Consider the following 22,978-nt stretch of genomic DNA (forward strand, 5'->3'; position numbering starts at 1 on the left):
AGGGCATGATCTTGGAGTCCCAGGATCAAGTCCCACATCAGGCTCCCTACACGGAGTCTGCTTCTGCTTCTGCCTGTGTCTCTGCCTCTCTCTCTCTCTCTCTCTCTGTCTGTCTCTCATGAATAAATAAATAAAATCTTTAAAAAAAAAAGAGCGCTAATCCTACTATGAATGAGAATAATCTTCCTGCTATTCAAACAAGGGACGACAACTTTGTAGGGTAGCAACTGAAGCATAGGTGTTGATCAGGACCATGCTCAGGGGCCTCCTGGAGAAGTACATGGAAAGAGTCGTGAGACCTGGGAGAGTTGAAGTGGATGAATGGGATTTTTGTTATCCAGGGGATTTGGGTTGTTTGGGATCTTGAAAGAAGGGAGTGCTTTGAAACACAAGCTCAGTGTAATTCAACCCAAGATTCCAAATCCTAAAAAACAAAACAAAACAAAACAAAACAAAAAACAACATAGAAAATGAATGGGATCCTGGGCTGAGTTGGGCTGGAAGAAAGTAACAGAGAGTGAGTGTCCCCATAGGCTCAGACTCAGGATTAGTGTCTCTCGGTCAATAATGGGCCCCTCAGTTTTGGAAAGCTATAGAAAAACTGGATGTCCAGCAGTCGAGCCTGTGTCTAAGAAGTTTCTGCTCTGGGTAGAGTGCTGGATCTGTTCTCTTTCTCACTGGGAGACTCTGAAATTCTACAAAAGGGACCTGACGTCCTAACGTGGGTCTTTTGGGAGGCAGAGGTGTGGAATGGGAAATAAATAGGCAAGAAATGGAATGAGAAATGGTTTTTAAAAATGCATGATTATAAACCAAAGGAGTCAGAGGTGAGGACATGGATTCCAGGGGCAGAATGGCTGGTTGACTGACCCAGGGGATAGATTCTGGCTTTGGGGTTGAGGACAGAGGTGGGACAATATGGTAGACTGTGGCCCTGCCTGGAGATTGTCTGAAAGCTCAGTTGGCGCTCAGTTTTGGGGGATAGGAGCAATTCTGCCCGAGGCAGAGGGTTGGACCAGATGACCTCTCAAGATTCCTTCTCTCCTAACGATTCTGGGAAGACATTTCTCATGGTCTTGACAGTCCTGAAATGTCTTTTCTTAATGGGGAATTTATCTGCCGGATTCAATTTAACTGTTGCATTTGTATTTTGTACATGCACCCGCCCTGGGGCCATGGTTACATTTTAAATAAATCAAATAAATCAATAAATATGATACACCTCCCTTTGATCATTACATAATGCAAAAAAAATTATGATAATGCCACATTAAGTTGCAAATTAAGACGTGCAAAAGTAAGGAAATGTGGAAATGAATGTTCTGCCAATGACATTAACCCCCCTGCCTCGTGATGTGTTATAATAAAGTCTATATTTATATCTGCCTACCTAGCAGCCTCCCATTCAGCATGGGCCAATGTGGGAGATTACTGCCATTATGAACCTTAACTTCTGTGTCTGATGGCTTGTTGTCAATGTGCCACCTCAAACGAGCGTTAGCCTGGCTCCTACCAGGAGGAGGGAAGGGTGCGACAGGGGGGGACAGGCTTTGAGTGAGCTCGCCTGGCTTGAGAGTCCCAGTTCTGCCTCTGAGCAGCTATGGAAACTTTCCCAATGTGCTCAGCTCTCCAGACTCCTGTTTCCTCAACTGTAACATGCAATTTAAAAATACAGATTAGGGATCCCCAGGTGGCTTAGCACCACCTTCAGCCCAGGGTGTGATCTTGGAGTCCAGGATCAAGTCCCACATTGGGCTTCCTGCATGGAGCCTGCTTCTCCCACTGCCTGTGTCTCTGCCTCTCTCTCTGTGTCTCTCATGAATAAATAAATACAATCTTTAAAAAAAAAAAAGGATTAAACAACCTGTCTGCAGCATCTGGATCTTTGCATTCCCCAACTTCTAAGCCGGTGCTGACCAGGGCAATCTCATTTGAACTTGTTTTATTGTGATTCGTGTATGATTTCATTTGGAAAAAAATAAAAGGTTCTGCTGCTCCAGACAACTTGCTGTCACTGCTCTAGTCCTAATTTTATGGAAAAGGAAGAACCGGGAGGTGAATAACTTGCTTAGATCACAGAGCTGTTTAGTCTCAAGGAGACCTCCACCCCAGGCCAAGCTTGTTGCCAGGCTGGCAACTTCCCACTGACCTTGGTTTTGCTACCTCATGAAAGCTGCCCTCTGGCCAGGGCCTGGGGCAGAAGCCCAGACTGGTTGTATGGGTGCCAGTCACAGTAGGTCCCCAGAGCAATGAGGGCCACCAGAGGGAACATCAGAGCTGCTGGAGTTCGATGGTTACAAATCCCAGGTCTGTCCTGTCACTTGCTACCCTGTGACCTTGAACCATTTTGAGTCTCAGTTTATTCTTCTGTAAAACAGTGGAAGAGAATCCGATCTTTTAGGATCCAAAGCCTGTGAAACAAAGCCTATGAAATGCCTGCCTGGGCGCCCAGACACTTGTAGGCATGAAACAAATGTCAGCCAAATTTTCAAAAACTGCTCTAATTTAAGGGACTGTGTTTCCTCAGTTTCCCTTGAGCTGCCTCAAGGATTTCACTTTTGAAATTCTGTCAATTGTGATACATTTAAGTGGATTAGCATTTTCCTCTTCCCACCAGATAATCTTACCTTTTTTCATTTGTAGAGAACTTGGAAGAGGATTATACTCAAGCCCAGGCCTTTCTGGCTCTACTCTCCCACTGCCTAGCCGACTAAGTAAAAATATTTTACTCCTCACAACTTGCCAACATTCCACACAGGGCAATTACCACACAATTATTAGCTGTGTGATCACTGCCATACTGCAGGGGAGCCTGGGGCAGGAGGAATGTGTTGGGTCCATGGGGCAGGGGCTGGGCTGGGGGACAAGGAGAGGTTCATAAAGGCCAAAGTGAATACTGAAGCCCAAGCTTTGGGGCACCGCAATTTTGCCAAAGGTGGGCTCTGCAAAAATGGACATAGGAACCTCACCAAAATGAACCAGGGCCCAGGAGGAGAGGAAGCTTTGGCAGTGTTTACTGCTTCCTTACTCCTTCTGGAAGCCCATTGGTGTCATTAAGCCAGGCTTTCACCAGGGCCTGGATCTTTCAAGTCCTAGGACTGGCATTATTTGGAATCAAACTGGTGAAAATGTAATGTTTTTCCTGTTTGTTTTGCTCAAAAGCTCCTGAGTGGGGTTCAGAATCACACTGGGTCTGCACCCCAAGGAGCCTCGTGTTTTATAGACTCCACTTTCTGTGACGGAAGGGGTGAGTGCAGGATTGGGGAAGTGACTTTCCTTTCCTTATTTTATTTTATTTTATTTTATTTTATTTTATTTTATTTATTTTATTTATTCATGAGAGGCATAGAGAGAGAGGCAGAGACACAGGCAGAGGGAGAGACAGGCTCCCTGCGGGGAGACCGATGGGGGATTCAATCCCAGGACCAGCTCTGAGCCACCCAGGCATCCCAACTGTCCTTTTCCTATGAGTATGGGAAAGAGTATGAAGTTCACAGCCATACCAAGAAATGAGGCTATTGTGGGCAGAGTCAGACACCAAAGGTGACACCAAAGATATGGGATATGCACCACTTGTTCCTTGGGAATTTACGCTGGGCTGGGTCCTATCTCGGTCCATCTGCCTCATGGCAGGGATTTACTGGGTGCCAGTTAAGTGCCCCAAATCTGTGTTACGATGAAACAGTTTTGATAAAACGGTGCTACTATTTCTTGTCCAGAGCCTGCAGCATGTCCTCTGAGGTTGTCTGTCCCCTGTTTCCAGGAGTCCGGGAGGGCTGTGCCTGCAGGTAACCCAGGCTGCAGGCCAACCGTGCGTATCTTGGCATCAGTGGGAATTGCTGGGTCCCTCTTTTCACTCACCTGTACCTCCAAACAGATCTCTTTTGGGGGTGACCACAAATGAGCTACCTGCTCCAGGTCATTCACTATGCCAGACTTTTTTTTTTTTAATATAGAAGTTATGGAATATTTCAAAAGTACAGAAAAGTATGGAGAGGATAAACTCTTTAAACCTGCTCAGAATTAACACGTTAGCCTTTGCTCATATTGGTTTCAGATCTTTCTTTATTTTTAAAACAAGTTTCCAGAAACATCATATATACATTTTGAAGTCTTCTTGCAACTTTCTCTACTGTGTGACCTCACTTAATTCTCACCACAACCCACTGGATTTAATAATATGGCACTGTCCTTTCCTTAGAAATCATAAAGGTGAGGGTCTGTGAGGGAAGTGTAAATATCTATGGCTTGGAAGCCAGAGCGGGAGCCTTCCGACTTGGACCCATCTCACCTCTCAGGTTAATGGCTTTCAACCATCCCACTGTTGATGTTCTTATCCCAGGAAAGAAGAAAGCCTATATTCTCTAGGTTTCAGCAGGACTTAAAGGGAAGCAGTGAGTAGACAAAGAGTTTTGTTGTTGCCCCAAGCCTGGAAAGTTAGGCCGCCCCTGCTCTGTCCTCTATCAAAGCTCCTTTGTGAAACCAGGTGAGATGGGATCTTGAACGTCAGGCGGAGCCCAAGCATGTGTGCCTGTTACATCTTGTCTCTTTCCTTTAGGAAAATGTAAAGGAGGGAACTAGGATTATTTAATGGGTAAAGGTGAAAATAGGTTGGTTTCAGCAGTGATTCTCTACAGCTTTTGTGCAAGAATGCCCACTCACACTGCTGCATCCACCACGATGATCTGAAGGGCTTTGGGTCCAGGCTTCCTCATTCTGAAGCCCTATGAGTGGGTAGTGAGATGCCCCCGGCTGCAAGGAACAAGGACTCTGGCCCACAGGGACTTACATACCCCCCTTCAGTCATCTTCAGGTCCAGAGGTAGAAGGTTCTGAGTAGAGGTCCAGAGGTGGGTCATCTAGGCCACATCTGAGCTCAGCACCACTATCAAAGCCATCCTTCCAGTGACACCATCCTTAGAAGTTTGTCTTTCTGTCCTTTGGTGTGTTGCCTTATGGTCCCAGGTGGGATGTAGCAGCTCCAGGTATCATAACAATATTCAAAGATATGGGGCAAGAAGTGGTTGGGAGTATGGGGTTGACAAAAGGGCGGTGTTTTCTTCCCTTCCATGGCAAAAAAAATGTCTTTTCCAAAAATCTCTCAGACTTCTTTTTATATTTCATTGTGGGTCACACTATCACTCATTGCTGCAATAAAGTCTGGGAAAGGTAGCTTGTATTTTCCCCCCCAGTGTTAAGGGCTGAATGTTTGTGTGCCCCTCCATGCCCCCAATTCATATGTTAGAACCCTAACTCCCAAATATGATGGTATGAAACCATGGCGCTTATTGTAGATAATTAAATTTAGATGAGGTCATGAGGGTGGGGCCCCTATGATGGGATTAGGGCCCTCACAAGAAGAGGAAGAGAGACCAGAACTCACTGCCTTTTGAGGACACAGCAAACCATAGAGAAGGCTCTCACCAGAAACCCGCCATGCTGGCACCCTGACCATGGACGTTTAGCTTCCAGAACTGTGAGATAATAAATCTCTGTTGGTTGAGCCCCTGGTATTTTGTTCTAGCAGCTGAATGGACACGTAGACCCAGTAAATGTCTTTTTTGTAGATGCTGGAGTGGGAAGCAAGCAAGGGCAAAGTGGCTGGGAGTTATTTTAAGTCTGAAAGATTCTGTGGAAATTGTTTTCTCGGGACTTGTAAACAATGAGATGGTTTAGGTCAATGGTCCCCAAACCCAACTTTCTCCTGGCCCTTTGGGGCCTGGGTACTCCTTGTGCAATCAGAACCTCAGGGAGCAGGGGCTCGATCCTGCATTCACTGTCTTCTCTCCTCCTCTTTGGGGATTCAGAGGCTGTGGGCTCCATACCATTTGGGGTTGGGAGCTGCTGGCTTGGGGCAGGAGAGTGTGGTGAAGGAGTCTGTGGCCAGGCTGCACCAGACTGGTTGCCTGGCTCTGCAGTGCCCGGACCTGCCTGGAGCACAGACGGGGTGTGTCCTTCAAGCCTTTAGGCCAGAGTCAACATCTTCCATAAATGGGCTCCATGCTGCCTCCCTCGTTTTATCTCTATACTCTTGCATTCACTGGCAGTCACTGTTTCCCCTCTCTGCCTTCCTGCCTTGGCTCACGTCATTCTTTCCTCCCTCCCTCCCTTTCTCCCTGCCTTTCTCCCTCCCTTCCTCCTTCCCTCCCTTCCTTTTTTCCCTCCTCAAAAAATGCTTGCTGATGGCTAACATTTTCCCTCGAGCCTTGACCATTTACTCCCAGCCTTTCTGCTTCTTTAAATATTTTATAGTTGCTTCTTCTTCATCTTTTTTTTTTAAAGTATATTTGTCTCAATTTTTAATTTTCTTTAGGTTAAGGATGTTTGGTTAAACTGTTTATAAAAGTTCAAAAGTGACTTCGAATTTTAAAATCCTCCTTCAGCCTCCCTATCAAATTTTATTTTAATTGAGATATAATTGACATACCAAATTATATTAGTTTCAGGTGTACAACATAATGATTCAATATTTGTATATATTGCAAAATGATCACCATGATATGTCGAGTTAACATCTGTCATCATACATAGTTATTCACCACCCCCCTCCCCAGTCTGGTTCCTTGTTGAAGCTGTTATGGTCATCTTCCCACTACCACCCTTCACTCTAAGATTATTTTCCACCCTTAGTTTCCAGCTTACAACAGCACCATCTTTATTCCATACTCGGCAACTCTTGATTGGGCATCTCTGCTGCCCAGGGAATGTTCCAGATGGTGAGGACACAGAAACAGAAGAGACACACAACACAGACCCTCAGAGTGGCTTACAGTCCAGTCTGGATTTGGGCTCTTTCTATAAGTGTATTTTAACAAGTAATACATTGCTGTAAAAAAAATTCTGATGGGAGAGTGTAACAAGTGAAAAGGGAAAAAGGGAAAGCACAGCTCTGAGGAGCTTCAGGGCTGGTGAGCCGGTAGGGGGGCCGGGTCTGTGCACCTGGAGGCCCGTGGAAGCCCCGCCCCTTCTACACACCTTGTCCTGTGCGTCTCTTCCGTCTGGCTGGTCCTGAGATGATACAGCCTTATTAAAATATAATAAACTGGTGATCTAATGACATGACTGTCTATGTAGAGAACCTCAAAGAATTTATGAAAAATCTTCTGGAACTAATAAGAACCAATAGAAGAAGAAGAATATACCAGACCCAGAGTGAACAGAGGAAGGAAATGACAAAGATTAGAACAGAAATAAATGGAATAGAGATCAGAAAGACAGTAGAAAAGATCAGCAAAACTAAGAGGTGATTTCTTTTTTTTAAAGGTAAACAAAATCGACAGAGCTTTAGTGCATCTAAGTGGAAAAAAACTCTCAAATAAATAGAATCAGAAACAAAGGAGGAGATATTACCATCGATGCCACAGCAACACAAAGGATTGTAAGAGACAAAGTAAACAGTTCTACAGCAACGAGTCGGATGACTGAGAAGATATGGATGAGCTCCCAGAAACATGCAACCTGCCAAGCCTGAATCATGAAAAAAATGGAAAAACCTGAAGAGACCAGTAAAGAGTCATCAAAAACTCCTCAACAAAGTAAAGTCCAGGATCAGGAGAGCTTTTTTTGATGAATTTTATGAAATGTTTAAAGAAGGATTAATACCAACCCTTCTTAAACTCTCCAATAAAGGAAGGAAGGAAGGAAGGAAGGAAGGAAGGAAGGAAGGAAGGAAGGAAGGAAGGAAGGAAGGAAGGAAGGAAGAGTGGGGCAAGGAACACTTCCAAACTCCTTTTCCAAAGCCAGCGTTACCTTGATACCAACGTTAGACAAAGACTCCGTAGGACAAGAAGATTACAGGCCAATATCCCTGATGAGTATGGATCTAAGAAACTAGATCTGAATTGTTCCCACTACACACACACACACACACACACACACACAATGGACACTAGGTGAGGTGATGGATGTGCCAATTAACCTGATTGTTGTCGTTCCAGGAAGGATACATACATCAAATTGTCTCATCGTACACTTTAAATGTATACAATTTCATTTTTTTGGTTATACCTCAATAAAGCTGGGGAAGAAAAAAAGCATTGTTCTCCTTTTCCCTTCTCCTATTCCCCTTCTCCAGAGGTAACTGGGGCAGGGGGAAGCAGCACCAGTGTCTTGTACGTCTCTTCCAAAAACATTCCACACCTTCGTGTTTTTTCCCCTAGTGGTTTTGTGCGTGAGTCCCCATCTCCCAGTTGGGTGACAAACATTCAGACAAAGGCACCTAGTTTTCCCATGTGTCCTTCCACGTTCATCTTCACAGGCCTGGGCACACAGTATTGATAGACTGGCATGAAATTCAGGGACAGAGAACATTCTTTGGGAGAACTTGTCCAGATCTCTCAGGATTTCCCGTGTGTGGCTTCTCGCCCCACTGGAGGCAAGTCCCTGGAGGGCAGGGCCACTCAGACTGTCATCAGATTCCTCTTCCAGGCTGACGGTTCTTTTGGGCTACCTCTCATGAGGCCAGAGCTCCTGGGTGGGTCCCAGGAGCTGGATACATTCCCTGACTGGTGTCGGGGCAACCAGGGCATCAATACCTTCCCCTCCACCCTGACCCCGACCCCAACCAGCCACTTGCACCACTCCTCTCGACTTTTCAAAGGAGTATTGGAGATCGAACACCTTCGCTGGCATCATGTAGCTTGTAAGAAAGGAAGGGGGCCTGTTGGTGGGCACCCAAGAGAGGAGGCTGAGCAGTCGGAATGAGAAGGACGGAGAGGGAGCAGGGGAGAGCAAGGGTATCACAATGAGTGATGTGCTGTGTTCCAGGGTCAGTGCTTTACAAAATGATTCTTGTGAATTATTTAGAGCCCTCCATCTATCGGATGGCAGGTGTAGATGGGGGAGGGGGTATCAGTTCTTTCTGAGCCACAGATGGATGGAGGCCAGGTGGCTGCAGGTCGGCCTTTGGACGGTGATTCTGGAGAGGGACCTACCCAGGCCCAGCAGGGCTCCCTGCTTTCGATAATTCTGGCATTCAGTGCCACCGTGGTCTTGGCACTGCGTGGATAGAGGACAAAGGGAAATCAGCCCCCGATAATAAGATCTAAGGCAAGATCACATGCGCACAGCCGAGGCCAGCTCATCAGGCCGAATGAGCAGTAGGAGGGGAGTTAGGAAAAAGAGAGAGAAAGTGTCTGGGAAAGGATTCCCTCAGCCTCGGAGGAGTCTGGTGCCTCCTCTCCAGCTCTTCCCCTTCTCTGAACCATCTCCTTGTCTCCCCGGGCCGCGTCTCACCATTCTCTGCCTGCGTAGGCTGGGCAGCGTCCTCGGGCCTGGTTCCACTCATGGAGTCCGCCTCATCGGCCCAGGTTAAGGGAAGCGTCTCCCTAACACTAAGCCAGCTACCCAGGGCTGGGCCCGGCCTGGCCTTGGAGATTCATGCCACTGGGCAAATGGCCCCACCTCCTCCAGCCTCGGTTTTCTCATCTGTGAGTTGGGCCTAGACTAGGAACTGCTGTGGGGACTAAGAGAGGTGATGCAGGAGTGCCCGGTGCAGAAGCCACACGTGGCCACAGCGGCTGACCCCATGTGCCCTGCTTGGGTGGCCCTAGGGTGACATGCTCTAAGCAGAAGTACTGGCAAGTGCCAGCCTCACCCAATGCTTCATTTGGGGAAAACTCTGTCTTCTGATAAAGGAATGTTGGACAGAGAGCCCGCAGAAGATGTGCACATGAACCAGCTGTCTGCGGGGTGACTGGTCCCTGGCCAGGTCAGCGTTGGGCGCCAGTGTCCTGCACATCTTGGAGTCCTTCCCTTGGGCCACTGAGTAGCAGTCTGCCCGGGGGCTGACCATGTGGGTCTGGGAAGGAATCTGAACACCAGGGAAAGTGAACCAACAGGCACTGCCATGCAAAGGCACACGAGGGAGCAGACACAGCCCTGGCTCCAGGCCTCCTGTGGAGAGGGCACTCCTCCCTGGGTCCTTCACAAACTGCTGGGAAGGGAACGCATGACGCCCCTTCCCACAGATGCGCAGAGCCTCGGCCATGTGGGGTGTGGACGTTTAATCCTGCCCGAGAATGCCAGCCGTGTTTCCAGGAGTCTCTGGGCTCTGTCCTGGAATGGAAGTCCTTTGAGGGCGTCCTGCAGGTGGCCCACGGGGCGGAGGCCACAAGTGGCTGGGTCTTCACGGAAGCATCTAGTACCAGTGCGGCCTCCTTCCCAGGCTGAAGGGACGGGGACACGTGTGAGTGAATCCCTGGCCCGGTGGCCTCCCCTGTCCTGGGCGGGGGGCACTGGCCGCATGGTCAGCAGGCTTCTTTGCTAGGCTGGAGCCCTTGTGTTAGGGGATGTGGCTCTTCTGGCCTGTGTGTCCTCAGCTGCCAGTGCAGCACACAAGGGCTCGCTGGAGAAGGGGTGAAGGGGAGGTCCTCGCAGCTCAACCAACTCATAGGCTCGGGGAGGGGGTGGGGGGGCTGTGGTGAGGCGGGAACCATCTGATACTCGCGGAGCACTTAGTAAGGGTCAGGAATTTTCCTGGATGGTTTTGATGTATTAAAACATTTGACCCTAGCGATAACTCTACGAGGCCAATACTGCTGTTGCTTGCATGGTACTGATGAATTGGAGGCCTGGGGTGGTTCTGATAATGGCCCAAAGTCACACAGCTAGCAGGTGGTCACCTGGAGCCGAGGCCTGGAGCAGTCTGGCTGGCACGTTTTCTACTGGGAGACAACGAACTACTGGGAGATGAGTGTGGGCCTCAGATTCCAGCACGTGTCCGAAAGTGGGGGCAGGTGAATGGACACTGAGAGGGATCCGGAGGATTGAGCCTAATTTTGGGATTAAGATGTTGGCAGAACACACCCCTGCGTCATCTGTCAGGTGGGGTGTCATTCCCTCCAGTGCAGACGGATGGACTCAGTTTGCTCCAAGTCCTCATCTGCTCTAGCACTTTGGGGACTGCTTGGTGGGTATTCCAAGGGATGGCAGTGGAGACGCTCATGGTTTTATCACCCTCCTCCTGGCTTATTCTCCAGCCGATTCTGAGTGCCCCCACCCCAGTATTTCTGATACTCCTTCCTGGAGGTTTGGCACCTCTGGGGGACACTTTGCACATGCCATCATCAAGCAGGGTACTATCCTCCCCTGTTCCGGAGGCCTCATCCCATGTTGGGCTCTCCCCGAAAGGGACACCTCTGGTGTGGTTCTGGCACAAAACTGCTGTCTGATTTACTTGGAGAGAGATGGATGAATGGTTCCAGAGCATAAAATCTGGTGCCACAAGGTGATAGTTTCTGTAAGTATGAGAAGGAATTGAGAGAGGAGAGATGAAGGCACAACAAAGCCAGTGGGAGTTAGGAGATGTGTGGTCCCATCCCAGAGACCGTACCCCCTTGCTGTGTGACCATGGGTCACCTCCTTACCCTCTCTGGGGTCAGTTCACTGAGCAGTAGAATAAGATAGCTTTAAACTCTGGGTGGCTCCGTCAGTTCGGTGTCTGACCCATGATTTTGGCTCAGGTCTATGGTCTCAGGGTCATGAGACTGAGCCCTGGGTTGGGGTTCACAATCTGTGAGGGAGTCTGCTTGGGATTCCCTCTCCCTCTCCCTCTGCCCCTCTGCCCACTCATGCTCTCTCTCTCTCTCTCTGTCTGTAAAATAAATAAATGAATCTTTAGAAAAATAAATAAAATTTAACAATTGTAAGACTTCCTGAGATGGAGGGGACCTTGGGATCTGCCCCAGTGTGGGGAGGCTTTGAAGGGGGCTGGGAGACCAGGGGAGTGCTTGTGCCACGTCCTGTCCAGCCACACCCAGGGCTGTCCCCGGGGGTGGGGGGGCTCAGGATGGCCCCCTCCTCCTTGTTCTACTCCACCCCACCCGGGGTTGGCCCAGGGCTGCCCCCTGCCTTCTTTCCCTCTTTCAAGCCCAGCTTGTTTCAGTATTTGTAACTGGTTCTCAGCTTCCCTCAGACACCACCGAGTTGAGCTCAGCCAATTCCCTCCCTCTCGATTCATCTTTCTTCCCTCCGCTTGTTGGACCTTCCTCCCCTCCATTCTTTTCCCAGAACCTTGACTCCAGCTCATCTATCTTCCTGGTGTGCTGCTGGTCCTGGCGCTCCCGCTCCCGTGCATTCGGGGGACAGGTGCTGTCGGGACGCACACATGGAGAGAATGAGATGCTCCTCCCTGGGTACGGGGAGGATAATGATCTGAGTGCTTCCCTCCCAGGGCATGATGAGAATCAGTGAGTTAATGCCCATAAAGTATTATAATTACTCCGTGGAGTCATCTGATGGAGCGATGAGGAGCTGGGCATCTGGCTCGAATTTACTTCGAGCTGGAGAATTCAGGCAGAAGCAGCGGCCTCAGTTGTTTTTCTTTTGGTCCCAACCACTCACCCCAATGCAGAGCAGCATTTCTTAGTAGAGACTGATGCTGTGGAGTAAGAGATAAATACACCAAATTCTTGATTCTAGGTGGGCTTGCTGTCCCACCACCACCCCACAACCTCTGATGAAACAGGCTCCCAGCCCTTCAGTGACTTAACCTTGGCCACTCAGCTGGTCGGTAGGGGGTCTGTGTGCCATCTCCCATTCCCACTCTCCCCCTCCTCTTTTCCCTCCCCTTCCACATGTATTTGTTAGGGGACCTTGTATGCAATTCCATCCTGGGCAGGACAACAGGTCTCCTGTTTTGGGTGTCCCGCCAGCAGGGGAAGGAGAAGCTACTGCCAACCTTGAACTCTGTGGCACAGAAGCAGGTGTTCCATTCACAGAGTCATGCCATGCTCACCTCCTCTGCGCCCACCAGCCTTCTCTCCATCCACCTTCTTCCAGCTTCTGCCCCTGCCTGGTGTGGCTCTTCCTTCTGCATCTCTGCCCATGTGGTTCCTCCTTTTCCATAAACCTCTTCCACATATCCACTGAGACACAACCTCCTCCTTTCAAAATATCCCTCTCAAGGCACACCCCGCCCTCCTCCCAAGCTCATCCAGAAGCATTTCATCCTGAACCCTGCTGACACTGGACCCCGTTGTTCAGCTGTTCCCTGTCTCCATCTCCCAGGCTCTCTGGGCTCACTGATGTCCTGCAATTGCATTGCAGACAGGTGTATAGCCCTTTACATGGTAGACTCACTAGGGAAGACCATGCCCTTTGCTTCACTTGCTTGGCAACTCTAAGCCGGGCACCAAACCCTTTCACTCCGTACTGGTGCTGCCCTGACTAGAGCCCCAGCCCTCAGCTGTGTTGTTTTTATCACACCTGCAACCCCTTATGCTCATGTTACCTGTGGGCATCCTTTGTAACAGAGCCACATCAGGACCGCAGCCCTCACCCTGCTCAGTGTCAGCCTCACCTCAAATCCAGGACCTCCAACCATGAACTTGAGTGTTGGAAATACTGACTACCCTGGCCCTGCGGATGTGTCCCCCCTTAGACCTTCTTGAGCACTCCTGCTTGGTCAACATGTAAGATTTCTGCCCTTGGAGTATAGTACGTAGTACAAGGAATGGAGGAGCCTAGTAAGTAGCAATCATGGCCTTGAAAGTAGAGGCCATGCTTCTAAGAGAATCTCAATAAACCTCAATAAATATTTGTGGATGAATTGACTTGTTGACATTCGTAGGCATGAATCTCATTCCTGGACATTTGTATCGAGTCTATTGCTGTGTTAGGCAGCTGAGGCCCCAGGATTTATCTGGCCCAGACTCGGGTGGAAAGATCAGGGACCCTGGTGCTGAAATGGGGGTGAACTAAAGAATTACTTTAAAAAAAAGGGTTTGGCAACATTCTAGACTCGCATTAATGCCTGTAGACAGTTGATGCTTTGTAGCAACACTGTAATTGTGGCCCTGCTGTAACTTAATGTGGAATGGTCCTGCGTTAATGTACATGAGCCCCCCGTGCTTCCTGGGGATTCTCTGTCTGCTAAAACATTGAACTTGCAAACCTGAGCACCTTGTCTCTTCTTGCTGGCAGGCATAGAAGGACAAGGGGGAGAAAACAGCTTCGGGTCAAATGAACACGTGTTCACCCCTGATCACAGACGTAAAAACATGACCTTGAAGAAGAAATGCATAAAGCGACGTCCCCATACTGTAGAATTTGCCTCCGGTTCCCTCTCTCACCTCTCTGCCCTCTGCTTCCCTGCCTACTTCTACATCCTCTGCTGTCTGACCATGGGAAACCCTTCCTCTGGCTTCTCAGTGGTCACGATGCTCAGTGACAGGAGGAAGCCTTGGATGCATCCAGAAACATCAGATGCACGCGCAGATCCACCAACAGAGGAAATTAGGTGTGTTCTTAAAGACATCAGCCTGGTGGGCGTCCTGAGCGGGAAAGGCCCTTCTGTGGGATGGTCAGATGTCAGGCTGAGCACTGGATAGAGTCCTGGCTGTGATGAACCTCCTCCTGCCTCCCTGACAGAGACCGCCGGTGGCCAGGCCCCTGCCCAGGGGGACAGCTGCTTTCAGCTACCCGGCCCCTGGCTGCGCTTCCTCTGGGGTGGCCCAACAGGCCCTCCACCTGCCAGGGACGGCTTCCACCCAGGCCCCGGGCAGCCTCCACGCCAGTGCTGGTGAGAGGCCGCGGTCTGTTCCGGGGGGCCCTGAGCCACATCCAGTTTCCTGTCTCTTTTTCTTTTGTTAAAGCCAAATGAAACAATGTAATTAGCTTGTTACAATTAAAGTGACTCGACTGGATAAATTGTAATCACCCAGAATCAAGTCAGGCATCCCTGCAGGTCCCGGACATCGCAGCTGAGCTGCCTCATTTGCATAATTAAAATATACAAATGATAATGGATTTTGTACTCAATTTCCAGCGGCTGTGAATTTGAGAAACTCTGAAATTAGAATAACAGAGATGAAGCCCGCCTTGAGGTAATGGGGATGACAAGTTTTGACAGTAGGGGTGTTTATAACACTAGTTTCTCGCTACAAAATAAATAAGTACAAAAAAGATTAGAGAGTGATATTAGTTAATAGCTCCACGGGCAGTGGGAAGTGCAGATAGACTATGATTACCTCTGTGAATTTACGCTGCCTTTTTTTTCCTTCCTGACAAGCTCTCGCCTAACCTTAGGGGATACCATCCCCCTGATTATGAGAAATTGAGAATGAATTAAATGCATAAAAAGGGTTGTCACAGATCGACTCACCAAAGGAAAAGAAGAGAAATGAAATTAGTCTTGCCACTCTTGCTTCCAGCGAGGGGTGGAATGAAGGCAAAGGGCGCCGAAGGAGGCAGAGAGCGGGCCAGAGGGTGAGGAGGGGCTGGGATAGTCAGGGAAGGAGGGGGCGCAGAGGCCAGACATCAGGGGTGCAGGCAGAACTGAACATCGGTGGAGCCAGAGGACAAAGTTACTATGCAGAGTGAGATTTGAGTCTTGGAAAGCTCCCTCTACTCAAAATACACTCTGCAGAGGGCACTCACAATTCTGGTGGCCACACCATTAGTGTAGACGCTGTGCTCTCTGCTGATACTCTGAACATGAACATACGGATAAGGCTATTCCTTTTTTTTTTCCTGTAAAACACCAAGAAGGCAGGGGTCGTGCCCATCCTAGTCATCCGCTATTCCCAGGACCTTAGCACAGGGTAGATTTAAGTATTTCTTGAATGAATACATGAGTGACCAGGCGATACTGCGGACAGTGTTTAAGAGTATGGGGAAGCAATGAGAAAGAAGGACCTTGAAGGCTCAAGTCATCGATCTTCCCCTTTTTTCTTGAAGTCAGCCAAGCCCTGGGTATTGGAGTCCCCATCCCAGTGGCTGTGGGGTTTCCAAACCCATCTCTCTGAGGCCAGAATGCTTTCACCTTGCGGTCAGTTGTGACGGTGGAAGCGGGGCGGGTTCTCTGTGTCTGGAGCAGGCAAGGGGGAGCAAGAGGACAGTAGCTGGTGAGGGCCAAGCCTACTGCTGTCTGGGAAAGAAATCTAGAATGAAGGCTCTGGGCCTCTCTCACTGATGGGCTCAGCACAGGGGCTGTTCCATATGGCAAGGAGGGAAACTGCTGGTTCCCTCAAAGCTGTTGGCTGATAGATACTTGCCCGTCTCACTGAAAAGGGAGTGCAGAGTGGGGCAATCAGAAAATACACCAACTAGCCAATCCATTGTATGGGCAAGGAGATGTGACTAGGGCCTGATGGTTGGAGTCTGACAGAAGCTTGGGGGCCTGTGAACTGAATGCTGCCCTTGGCAAAAGTGTCAGCCCTCTGAGCCAGGTAAGAGAGGAAGGAGGGGGCCAACATCAGTTTCCAAAGGGTGTTCCTCACGCTGGCCTCCCAATGGGAGAGTAAGTAGAAATTCCACTTGTGGGTCTCAACCCTGCTCTTAAGGATGGTGGGACCTGCCTAACCTCAGGTCCTGAGGAATTATGGGACAAGATGCCACAGCAAAGGCAAGGTTGCTTGGAGAAAGTACACCAAGGTACACAGATCTGTAAATCCATGCACTCCCGGATAGGGCTGGTGACCGCGACCACCAGGTTAGTGATAAGGAAAGCCAGTCATGCCCTTGTTTTCTAGAGAAGGCTGGGATAGAGACCTCTGGACGCCCCTCAGACCTGCACTGGGCATCACTGTCTCATGAGAATCGGAAGTGCCACCATGAGCCATCCATTGGTTCATCCAGTCTTAGCATCTGTCCCCAATGTAGGGCATTTGACAGATACCACTTCAGGCATTACACAGCTTTGAACTTGCCCCCAATACCCTCAAACTTTCTTTTAATTAGCCATCAGGAATTTTTCATAAGCTTCTCCAAATCAGTCTCAAAACTATTTGAATTACGACTTGCTGTTTCACCTCAGAATTCCTGCCTTTTGGAGGTGGTTTTTATCATTCTGAAATGGATTTTGTATTTCTTTTAACGTTGACATGCAGAGGTGGTCAAATTCTGCTATCTGGGATGTAGCACAGCGTCTGTTTCACTCCTCTGCTGTCAGCCCTGAGCTCAGCCCCATCATCTGAGAAGGATTCTCCATCTTCCTCCCTGTCCCTGGGCACTCGATCGCCTCCTATCCTGCCCAGCTGTGCACAGGCTAATTCGCAGAGGCCAGGCAAGCTGGCCTTGTAGTCGAGGTGCGGCAAAGTGCTCTTGGGTGTGAGAAGATCTTTATTCAGACTCAGAGGGACTGCCATGCTCTGCTGGGCAGGTCAGAGCTCAGGGAAACTAGGCAAAAGGAGACATAGATCTTCAACGTGTTGCTTTTCACCATCCCGTAGGAGGCTTGGCATTGCTGCTTGGCTTCATGGCCTGGTTATTTCTCCCAGGCATACTGTGCCAGGAAGAGAGAGGCCAATTAATGATCTGCTGGGTGAGGAATTCCCATGGAGAGAAGTGGGAACAGCCTGTGCTCTCCTTCTCCCATTTACTTTCTCTAGAATGCAATACTATGTCAACATTATAGTAAAAAAAAAAAAAAAAAAAAAAAAAAAAAAAAAAAAGAAAAGAAAAAGGTAAGTAAGTTCTTTGAGGGCTTGGATGGACTGTATCTGTTTTATTATTAGGTCTCCAGCATCAGCATAGTGCCCAGCACACAGTACTGAATAAGTACTTGTGCTGAATAAGTACTTGTAGAATGAATTAATGAGCGATCCTGTGCTTTATATATATATATATATATATATATATATATATATTTTTTTTTTTTTTTTTTTTTTTTTTTCCTGTGCTGTTTTTAAAGTCAAGATCCGTTGCAGGGCATTTCAAAAGAGAGAATGTATTCTTAGGTTCAAATCTGTCAGTTGTATTCCTCAATCTTTCAGTGGATATTAGTCACTTTTAGGTTGACCCACAGCTTATTTTCTGGGTTCTTCTCTCCCTTCATCCCCTCATTCATTCATTTTTTTAAAGGTTTTATTTATTTATTCATGAGAGACACAGAGAGAAGCAGAAACATAGGCAGAGGGAGAAGTAGGCTCCCTGCAGGGAGGCCAATGTGGGACTTGATCCCAGGACTCCGGGATCACACCCTGAGCCGAAGGCAGAGGCTCCACTACTGAGCCACCCAGGCATTCCACGCCACGCCTACCCCCCCCCCCCCCCCCCCCGCCCCATTCATTCTTTTTGTCAGGCTCTGTTCTCAGCCCCAGGAGTGCCTAACAGTGAACAATTGCTGGCTCATCAGCTATGCTCTGTACGCTCCCTCTGGGCATTGCTGCTGTCACTGCTCTGGGCCAGGCCACCACTGACTCTTAGCTGAATATTGTTTTCTTGGGTTCCCCAAACTCAATCTTCTGGCCCTCTTGTTGTTTCCACACTGCAGCTCCAATGAACTCTCTAAAAAACAGGGCTGGGCTTTTGAACAAAGAATATGACCCATCCTCCTCCCTCCCACATGGTCCCAGTTTGGGACAGGGGATTGTCAAGATATTCTACTTTCTAGTCCTTGATCAGGAAGGCAAGACCAGTGTCCCCTTCCTGTTTGGAAGGCTGTGGGACATCCTTTTCTTGGGGCAGACAGATGTCATCAGGGTTGCTAATGGGTTCCCCTGGGCATGGATTTAAAGAGGGGATGCTCCACTCTTGGGCTGCCCCTGCCTTTGGGTGTCTCCTTTCTAGAGGCAATGCACATCTGTCTTGTACCCGGAACCTCCGGGCAGCCAATTTGAGCCCTTGTCTATTAGAGAATTAATTTTTAATGGGTTTTATAGCATGGCGGATAAATCAGTTAGGGAGAGACAAGGAGCTGGCAATGCCTAATGAATATCGATTGGGCCATTTATAAGAGAAACCTTGCCAAAAGGGGGACAGCCACCCAGCAGAGTCAGATCAGCAATGCTGAGTTGATGGAGGGGCACCAGTGGCTTCTCTTTGTCATCAGTGGCTGAGAAATTTCTCTAACTTGTTAGCCACTGATGCCAGAAATGTCACCACTTTTTTGGGGGGAAGAGTCATGCCTTTTGTTAATATTTCCATACCTTTGAGACAGGATAAGGAATCTATTACCAATATATAATCTCTTAATATAAAATAATTGTGTAGGTATTTCCCAAGGAATGTGAGAGAGAAGAAGAGAATGGAGATAAGGGGATCTTAACCATTTTCCTCAGGTTGGCTGGGTTTGGGAATCCAGAAGACAGCTTCTGAGAGGTGCAAGCCCTTTTGGGGGGTCCTTGGTGTTACAGAGGGGAGCCCAAAGCCTTAGGAATGATATGGCGGGTCTTGCAATGTCATTTTTACTTAAAAATCTGATGAAAACCGTTGTTCATTAAAAACACTTTTCATGGAGAGGACAAACAATTGACATGCATAAAGAAATGTCTCAGCCCCTGTTTCTGCGAGAAGTGAGACTTCCTTCCGTGATAGAGACAGAATTGGCCTCAGGGCAAAAGCTCTGGGTTCAAGTCTTGATTCCAAGCCTAACTAATAGATGTGCAGTATTAATGGACACATCATTCATTATTTGAATAAAGAGTATACAATTCAGTGCTAAATTTTGCAGTATAGACTCTAACGCAAGGGGGTTCAGTTATCTCTGAGGACACTTCTAGCTCTAACATGCCATGACTACTAAGAGGATTCATTACATTTAACGTGCCAGGGTGTTAAGTCTTCTCATGTCTGCCCTATTTTTAAATGAATGTGCTCCTCTCCCACTGGAAAATCATCTGTGTTTTTCAATGATGGTGTCTCAATGCAGAGCATGTTAGGAAATTCTTTCTGAGAATGACTTTAGAGCCTGTGAACCATGAATGAACATCCACTTTATCAAAAACCTTTGAACCCTGTAAGCACAATGTGTGCTGGGAGGGGTGGGCAGTGGGATGGAGGGAAGAGCAGGAAAGGCCAGCTGGGAGCAGCCCTGGGCACCGTTGTGGAGGTATAGGGGCTTTTTACATAATGGGCCTCTCTGTCCCCAGATCCTTTTATTAAGTGAAAGTTGTCTCCCCTAGTTCAGTTCAGAGCTCTGTCGATATTGCTAAATAATGGTATTCCTTGCTACTCAAGGTTTGGTTATGTGGTTCTCTTCCACTGGTCCTAGGGAAACCTTCTAGCCCCCTGCCGCCCGAGAGCCACCAGGCGGTAAAGGGCTGGAGCAGTGATTCTCATTGGAGATGGGGACACTGTCTGTGGAGTCCCAGGGGAGGGGTGAGGCATCCGCCCTCTCCCTACAATGCCTGTCTCTGTTTCCAGGGAGGGTTGGGCTCATGCTGTGAAAGCCAGAGGAATGATTTTTTTTTTTATTTAGTATTTTAATATTTTATTTAAATTCAATTTGCCAACACATAGTAAAACTCCCAGTGCTCCTCTCATCGTGTGAGCTCCTTAGTGCCTTTAGTAGGGGATTCAAAGGCCATACTGTTTCCAGAAGGGAGTCAGCCCCAGTAGCCTGCAAGATTTCCTCTTCTGTTTCAAATCCTATTGCCGGTATAGAGCTTCTGCGGAAAAATTCAAACTCCTACAATTTGTAGACTCATAGAATGATATCTGGAGTTGGGAGCAACTTTAGTAGAGTATTTAGGCCACCTTGACTTCCTCACTTTGACTTCCTCATGAAGAGACAAGTCCAGAGAGGGGTTGAGTCTTGCCAAGATATTAAAGCTAGTTAGTGACAGAACTGAGTATGTAAATCTTAACACCCTAACCAGAGTGTGAGGTCCCTGAGGGCAGGTGCCACATGTTCTCCCGTATCCTTACATCGTGGGGCATCGTGGTAAGCATATAGTAAATGCTCAGGAAAACCCTGATGACCTATAGTCATGGTTCTCAAACCTGGCCTGGTACTGAAATCACCTTGTAAAAACACAGGTTTCTGGGCCTGATCCCAGAATTTCTGGTTCAGTAAGTTTGAGGAGAGGCCCAGAGAATTCTCACTTTTAACAAGTTCCCATGTGGTTCCTGGGACCACACTTTGAGAACCACTTCTGTATATGTTTTATGGACTTTCCCATTTCTATATAATTTAAAACACTGCATTCCCAGGAAGCCTGCTTTATTAGACAGTAAGTGGCTACGTGAGAAATCCCAGACTTAAAAGATACTAGTGTAAGAGTATTTAAAGTGAATAATTACCTTCAGGGTGGTCTAGGTAGAAAGATTAAATAAATTAAGTTGAGTCAATAGGAGTTTAAGCATCATTTGTTAAAGCAGTACTATTAGTTTTTCTTTTCCTGGTGGAAATTCTCTTCTTGTCACATAATCCTAATTAATTATTGTATAAAGACCTGAAAACTTAAATGCACAAGGGAGTAATAATCTTATGTTTCATTAACCAGCAGCTTTGAAAGCCAGAACCAAGTGTGTAGAAAGAGCATGAACAACGTGTACCCAGCAGAGCTTCTTCCAAGCTGGCCTGAGGTCTACCCTCGTGCTTTCATTTGTCACCGAATGTGTTAACATGAACACACATTTACACTCTTAAATCTATCATCTCTGTTCAATATAATCTTATCAGAGTAAGCCAATCAATAGGAATTTCAGGAGTATTTATCATTGATTTTGCAATATGCTTTGTAATTACTGAATCAATATAAAATTCTCAACTCATTAGGAGATTAGCTTTTTTAATCATTTATATTAATGTGTTTAACCAAAGGCATTGGAGTTCTTTTTTTTAAAAAAATCACTTGTTTAATTACTTACATTAAAAATGAACAAATGCTGTGGACTAAAAGCTCACTTTGATTTTTGAAGGGCCCTTGCCTGTGCCTTGCCTTTGATGGGATCTCAACAAACTGGTTGCATGGAGCCCACATCATGATCTAGAACAAATGGGAATGCACATCTGACTAACTTGATGAGAAATGGAAAAAAAAAAATCCAACCAAAACACTGACTTTTGGATTCATTAAATATTGGCCCTAATGCTCTAGTTTAATTTGGTGGCTTTGACTTTTATTCTCCACTAGTTTTTTGTGTGTGATACCTTGTCCCATGCATGCAGCTTCCACATGTGGTCAACTAATAGAAACTGGCCATTTGGGCAAGGAATACACCCAAGGTGAATTCAATAATTATGCAAATTTCCAGCAGTGATAATAGTAATGTCTTAACCACAGCCCTGAGAGTGGCTTGGGCAGGTGTTTGTTTTGTAAAGGAAGAAATTGAGTCCTGGGGGATGAAATGACAAGGTCCAGGTTAACTCACACTTGTACGGCAGAGATGGATCTAGGACACAGGTGTTCCTGTTTGAGGGATTAAAAATGGGGCAATAAAATTTTAGGGGTTTCTTAGGGGTTGTAGTCCTCACTCATAAAGCATATACCTGCAGGAGACTTTTTTTTTTAAGTATAATGATTTTATTTATTTATTCATGAGAGACACACAGAGAGAGGAAGACACAAAGGCAGAGGGAGAAGCAGGCTCCCTTCAGGGAGCCCGATGCAGGACTCCATCCCAGGACCTTGGGATCATGCCCTGAGCAGAAGGCAGATGCTCAACCCCTGAGCCACCCAGGCGTCTCTGGAGACTTTTTGCTTTAGACATTCACGGTGACCTGAGAGTGTGAAGGAACCCCCTCAGCACCTCCCCCAGGGCCACAAAGACCCAGCTACTCTGACTCCAGCTGACGGCTGTCATCTGAAGTTTTCAGGGCTTACTGCTCAGTTTTAGGGGTTTTCAAGGTGTTTTCTCTGCCATCAGGATTCCATTACCCTGGTTACCATCCCTGGGAACCACGGTAACAATGATCCAGTCCTTTGGTACCAAGCCTGAGTTTACACAGCGCCTAAATATGTATGATCTTATTTTGTTCTCACAATGACCCTATGATATGGGCTAACGCCACGGTCCGTTTTACAAGGTGAGGCTAGGGGAGCTTACAGGAGGTAAGTCGATTTTACCAGGAATGAGTAAATGCTTGGAAATATATCACCCCCCACACTACAGCCTGTGCTGTCCTCCCAGGAGAGGGAAGAGCCCCAAACACCCGGTCAGGAGGCCAGGTTCTGGAATCCACTCAGCTCTACTTCCTGAGGTCTCAGTTCCCATTTTAGCGAGGTGGGGTTGGATCTCCTGCTCCTCTCTCCTTCTGGTGTCTTTTACTTCAAACACGCAGCGACGTTTATTGCATTCTGCATCCGTCAGGG

Source organism: Canis lupus, chromosome 6 (genome assembly GCF_048164855.1).
Source record: "Canis lupus baileyi chromosome 6, mCanLup2.hap1, whole genome shotgun sequence".
Classification (NCBI taxonomy): Eukaryota; Metazoa; Chordata; class Mammalia; order Carnivora; family Canidae; genus Canis; species Canis lupus.